This window comes from Mauremys reevesii, linkage group 1, assembly GCF_016161935.1.
Source record: "Mauremys reevesii isolate NIE-2019 linkage group 1, ASM1616193v1, whole genome shotgun sequence".
NCBI classification, from domain to species: Eukaryota; Metazoa; Chordata; order Testudines; family Geoemydidae; genus Mauremys; species Mauremys reevesii.
In genome coordinates, this window is record NC_052623.1 from 9,586,384 (window position 1) to 9,593,393 (window position 7,010).

Below are 7,010 nucleotides of genomic sequence, written 5' to 3' on the forward strand. Positions count from 1 at the left end.
CAACACCTTAGTGTGTGTGTGGCAAATGTAGGGTGCTCAGGAGTAACAGTGAGGGATAGGTTGTGGATTTATGAGGGAGTGTTGGAGTGTCACGGGATGGCTGGGACGTTCAGCACAGTTACCGGACTGGTGTCTGAGGTGAGATTTGGAGTGTCATCAAACAATGGAGCAACAGACCCGGGGGCCTCATCGTAGACATCTGTCTGGGAGAAAGCTGTCTGAGGGCAAAGGTCAGCGTCACAATTTGGCCCTGTAACATTGACACGGCTGAGCACTATGGTGACTGGACCCAGGCTCACAGGGTTTCAGCACAGGCTGCTTCCACAAGAAAGGGGCAAACAGATGGGAAGATTGTCATAAACATACAGCTAAGGGTAGCATCAAATCCCTCTTTACCCTGTAAAGGGTTAATTCCTCTTTTACCTGTAAAGGGTTAAGAAGCTCAAGTACCTGGCTGGCACCTGACCCAAAGGACCAATAAGGGGACAAGATACTTTCAAACTGGGGGGTGGGGGAGGCTTTTGTCTGTCTGTTCCATGGGGCTTTGGCCAGAGCAAGCCATCCAACTCCTATAGCGTTGGTAAGTATTTAGCAAGGAAATGTGTTAGCTTTACTTTTATTTTGGCTTGTGATTTCCTTTGTAGGAGGAGGGACGGTTATCCCTGGTTTTGTAACTTTAAGGTTTTGCCTACAGGGGAGATCCTCTATGTTCTTGAGTCTTTTGTTATTCTGTAAAGTACTTACCATCCCGATTTTACAGAGGTGATTCTTTTATCATTTTTTAAATTAAAAATCTTCTTTTCAGAACCGGATTGATTTTTCATTGTTTTAAGATCCAAGGGCTTGGGTCTGTGTTCACCTGTACCAATTGGTGAGGATATTGTTCTCAAGCTTCCCCAGTAAAGGGGGTGTAGGGTCTTGGGGGATTATTCTCAAGCCAGCCCAGGATAAGGGCTTTAGGGGCTTGGAAGATATTTGGGGAAGGGAGGGCTCCAAGTGGCCCTCCCTAAATGTTTGTTTAAGTCACTTGGTGGTGGCAGCATTACCTAATTCAAGGTACGAGGAAGGATCTGTGTCTTGGGGAGTTTTTAACCTAAGCTGGTAGAAATAACCTCAGGGGGTCTTCATGTGGGTCCCCATGTCTGTACCCTAAAGTTCAGAGGTGGGGAGGGAACCCTCACAAAGATGGTCCCGGGGAAACTAGGCTGGGTACCATGAGCTCTTTGGCATCCCAAAAGAATGTAAGTTGGGCCAATCTGTTCCTCTATCTCCAGAGCAAAGCCCGTCTAACTTAGCTTGCAGTGATATATGAGACAGATGAGTGCAGACATATGACAGCTGCCTGTTATTTTTAACGACTTTTCCTAATGCTTTTTTTCTGCTTGTTAAACCTATTTGTTTTAGGGAGGCTGGGGTGACTGTATAGTGTTGGTCACAAGCACCGGAAGGGAAGAAACTGAGGTGTCCAGTCAGACCCTCATGGTGAGAAGCATTTAGCATAGATGGGGTATTGTTCCCAGTTCAAAGAGTGGAACAATTATGAGATTCCCCCAAAGACAGGAGGGTAAAGGGACCATGTATCCTTGTTTTACTGTGACAATTCTTCTTGACGAACAACTATTCTTGAGTTCCTTTCAATATTCACAATAGCAACTTGTTCAAGTTGCAGCCAAGATAAAGATCCACTCATGATCCATAGAGTCATAAAATTAAAGGCCGGAAGGAGAAAATAGATTATCTAGTCCAGAGGTTCTCAAATGGGGAGAGGCGGGACCCCCTTGGGAGGGCAGAATGTATTCATTGAGGAGGGATGTAACAAGCTTTAGAGAAAAAGACCTTCCTGTGCACATCAGGTGTGATGGTGACTTTTAAAATAGGCTCCAGAGGTGATACGGGCAATACAGGCCTAACTTCAGTACCAAGCAAATTGGATGAAACTCTCATCGTTTGATCATTTCTTCAGATTCAGCTTGGGTATGTAATTCAGTGAGAAAATGCTTTTACTAGTATGGGATGCTTATGGATTTACATCCTCAAATGGAGCTCCACTTAAATATGCATCACGGTTACAGAACATTGGCAAACTGCCTCTGAAGCATCCACTCTAGAACAGCGACCCATAATTCAGAAGGTGCAAGATCGTAGTAAAATAGGGCCATATTCTCAGGAAAATCATCATGCTGATTTATTAGCCAAAAAAAAAAATAGAATCCTGTAGTAGGATTCTATGGACAAAACCCAGGCAAATAGATCCCATGGAAAATTCAAACTTGACCCCATAGGAGCAGCAAAAGAGCAATTCAGCACAGGGGTACCAGATCTAAAAGCTTTGCAGGCAAAGGATCAGGAAATAGTGAAAATAATCAGACCTTTGTCAAAAGCAGAAAAGGAACAAAAAGCTTGACGTTCGTTATCACAAAATTCACCATTTCAAAAGTACAAATCAAAGTTGTATATAAACAAGGGGCTATTGATGTACCTTGGAGAACATTTTCCAGTGTGAGTAGTCCCATCCAAGTTATGCAGGAAAATGATTTACCTAGTACCCAACACACAGTTAGGAGAACATCAAGGGGTAAATAAAACCATGCTGTGCTTTACCTCCGTGGATTGGTGGCCGTGCATGAAAGCAAATGTGCAACATTATTGTAAAAATGGTTTGGTCTGTGAACAAAACAACCCTATCCCCACAAAAAATTGCACCCTTAAGATCTCAAATGCATGAAGGCCCATGGCAAACTTTACAAACTGATTTTGTGGGACCTTTACCAAAAACTCAAAAAAGAAACCAATACCTTTTGGTCATTATTATTCAATTCTCTACATGGATAAAAGCATTCTCTTTAAAAACAAACACTGCTTTGGCTACAGCAAAAATCTTAATTCATCAAGTCTTTCTTTTCTGGGAACTCCCTGCTAGGGTAAAGTCAGAGAAAGGAATACATTTCACGGAACAAGTGTCCCCAAAATGCTTACAATTGTTGGTAGTTGAACAAAAATTGTACATTCCATACAGACCTCAATCATCAGAAATAGTAGAGTGAACAAATTACACCATCAAACTCATGCTGCAAAAACTGGTAGATGCCAGTTACGTAAATTGAAAAAAAAATCTCTCTTACTGAAGGAATCTAGAGGGGAAAGAATGTAAAACATATATTCCAGGGGAAGTTCCCTCTTTGCCAATCAATAATTAAATTCCATATGGATCATGGGAAAACAGAATCAAATGTCAAAACTCAATAAGGAGTTAAGCAATACTCATAGAATCTAAAGCATAAGAATCGGGAAAAATGTAAAGCCAGTATCCAAATTAAGATTTTGAGTAATGTCAAAGTTATTCATACATATTTTAAAGTAGAGCTAAAGGCAAGGATAGTGGGGGGGGGAACCCCATGATTCATAGAACTCAGTGGAATGTCCAGAACAGCCCTCCTAATGGTAGAATATCAGAGTTGGAGGGGACCTCATGAGGTCATCTAGTCCAACCTGGTGCTCAAAGCAGGACTGATCCCTAGACAGATTTTTGCCCCAGATCCCTAAATGGCCCCCTCAAGGATTAAGCTCCTAACCCTGGGTTTAGCAGACCAATGCTCACACCACTGAGCTATCCCTCCCTCACAATCTCATTGCTACACCTATGCCAGGGGTATTAATCAACCAAGTACAATTCCTGCATAAACTTGTTTTACCCCTCTTCCTACCAGCATGCTTTGAGTAACGTGTCTGGGGAAAATCTCAGCTCTGTGTTCAAAGGCTGTTGCATATCTCCCAGTGTACAAACCCCTGTGCAGTGCAAGACAGTGTAATTCTGGGTTTATATACCAGCAAGGGTACACGGCAGGGGAGCTGGGAAATTGGCTGTTCCTTCTGCCTGTGTATGAATGGCTTAGGTAAAGCACTCAGGCATCTTAGTTGGGTGTGTGGCAACACCTGCTGTTGTGTTGGGTGATAACAGGGCCTGGAGAGGCTGACTTTGTCACCAACGAAACAGAGTCAGATTGAGCAACAGCTTTCTGGGTTCATCAGTAATCTCCATTGAGTCCAGAGAGATTACAAATGAACCCAGGAAGCTGAGTAGCACATACAGCCTTCTCAGCCACACTGCAACCTACATGGCACATAATAATTGTGACGTTGCACCCCATAATGCTTTATAGAAATGTGCTTATGAATGTATATATGACATAACTGTAATATGTTTTATGCTACTTATGCCATGTAACATATCTCTGTAAAGGTTATGATTTACTGAATTTATTTATCCTATTTGTATGTATGTATCATTTTTGTATTCAAAGTTATGAATGTAGGCTGTTTATTTGTTTGATTTTAAGTAGCCTTAGTAAGGCATTTGGTCAGCTTCTTTAGAAAGGAATTTACAAGTCAAGTGCCCAATCAAGAAACACTTAACGGACAATGGATCTTGGAAGGCTCCAATCCACATAAGAAGTCTACCTGAGGACGTTCAAGGTAGCATGTGAACAATGGCTACTACCTGTAGTTCTGAGTCATGCATGAACATGTGACTTGCCCATGTGACTCCAAAACTCCATCTTGTAGCTGGGATTCTACACAGGGGGAGGGAGGGGTGTCCACCCACAAGAGAAAGTCTATTTAAACCCCTGGGAGACCACTCCATTTTGTCTTAGCCCCCAAAGGATACCTGAAAGAGACTGGAACAAAGGACAGTATCCACAGGGATGTGAGGATCGCTGGACCCTGACTAGAAGGAGGCTAGTCTGTAAAAGAAGTTTATTGGAACATCTCTGAGGGTAAGTTGTCATCTGTAATCACTTTCTTACTGTATTAGGCTTAGAATTACGTTTTATTTTATTTTGCTTGGTAATTCACTTTGTTCTGTCTGTCACTGCTTGGAACCCCTTAAACCCTACTTTTTATTTAATAAAATCACTTTTTACTTATTAATTAACCCAGAGTCTGTATTAATACATGGGGGAGGGAGACAAATACCTGGGCATATCTCTCTACCAGTGTTAGAGAGGCCAAAACATTTATGAGTTTACCCTCCATAAGCTTTATACAGGGTAAAATGGATTTATTTGGGGTTTGAACCTCATTGGGAGTCGGGTATCTGAGTGCTGGAGACAGGAACACTTCTTAAGCTGCTTTCAGTTAAGCCTGCAGCTGTTGGGAGATGTGGTTCAGACCTGGGTCTGGGTTTGCAGCAGGCTAGTGTGTCTGGCTCAAACCAGGCAGGGCTCTGAAATACCAAGCTGCCCAGGTAAACAGGCTCAGGGGTAGTCTCAGCACATCAGTTGGCAGTTACCAAGGGGTTTTCTGTGAGCCAACCCATTCCAATAATAAGCAAGAAATTCCCTGTGTAAACCCTGCAACTGGCCTCCAGAGGCCACAGCTGCACCGTAGGAGGCTTAGCCTGTCCTGGCATTTTATATCCACCACCTATGGTTCCCAATACTCAGTTAGCTTTTCTTTTAACTGCCTCTGCACATTGAGCAGATGTTTTCAGAGAACTATAGACAATGACTCCAAGGTCTCTTTCTTGAGTGGTAATAGCTAATGTGGAACCATCGTTTTCTATGTAAAGTTGGACTTATATTTTTCCAATAAGCATTACTTTGAATTTGTGAAGAAAAACATGTGTTCCCCCAGTCACCAAGTTTTCTGAGATCCCTTTGTAACTCATCACAGTCTACATTGGAGTTAAGTATATTGAATAATTTTGTCTCGTCTGCAAATGTTGCCACCTCATTATTTACCCCTTTTTCCAGATCATTTATGAATATGTGGAACTGCACTGGTCCCTGTACAGATCCCTGTGGGACATCATTAGCTACCTCTCTCCATTCTGAAACTGACCATTTATTCCTACTCTTTGTTTCCTATCTTTTAACCAGTTACTGAGCCAGGAGAGAACCCTCCTTCTTACCCCATGACTGCTTATCTTTCTTAAGAGCCTTTGTTGTGGGACCGTGTCAACTGCTTTCTGAAAGTCCAAGTACACTGTATGCCCTGCATCACCGTTGTCCATGTTTGTTGACCTGCTCAAAGAATTCTAATAGACTGATGGGGCATAATTTCCCTTTGCAAAAGCCGTGCTGATTCTTCCACAACCAATCATCTCCATCCATGAGTCTGATAATTCTGTTCTTTACTATAGTTTCAATCAGTTTGCCTTGTACTGAAGCCAGGATTACAGGCCTGTAATTGCTAGGATCACCTCTGGAGCCTTTTAAAAAAAATCAGTATCACATTAGCTATTTGCCAGTCATCTGGTACAGAAGCTGATTTAAGTGATAGGTTCCTCACCACCGTTAGTTGTTCTGCAATTTGATATTTGAGTTTTGCAGAACTCTTGGGTGAATATCAACTAAGCTACCTGAGTGTTTTCTTCCTAAATCACTCAAGAACAAACAGGAGACAACAGCCAATTTCCCAGTTTCCCAGCCTTGCACCCTTGGTGGAGTATAAACCCAGATTTATACCATCTTGCACTGCACATAGATCTGTACAATGCAAACTCATTAATATAGGTCCCTTTCCACTCAACGTGGCATAGATGGGCAACGGTCTTTGTTTACAGAGCTGAGATTTTTGATCCCCAAGAGAAATTGGAGGCTTTTCATCTGCCTCCCCCTCATAACATAATGAAGGTGGCACTGATGGAGTCTATGGCTGCACTCTGGGTATAGAAAGGTCAATACCTCCTGACCAGTCTACGTCTGGGGTATTGTGTTCATCAGCTACTCTAACCAGCCTTCCCACTTCTGTGCAACCCCCTGCACCCGGAACAAGGCCCCTTCAGCAGATCCTGTGGGCAGTGGCTGCTGTGACAGGCCCTGGTAGCAGATGTCCGATGAACCTGTGCTAGCAGGGAGCTGGAGAGGGTCCTAGAGCAGTTGTGGAAGCCCAGGGATTGGGGTGCCCAGCTACCAGTGATCACTGAAATCTGTTATAACTGGATCCTGGAGCATCCTGTTATGCCTCAGGGAGAACTGCAGGACTCAAGAGGTCATCAGGCCCAGACT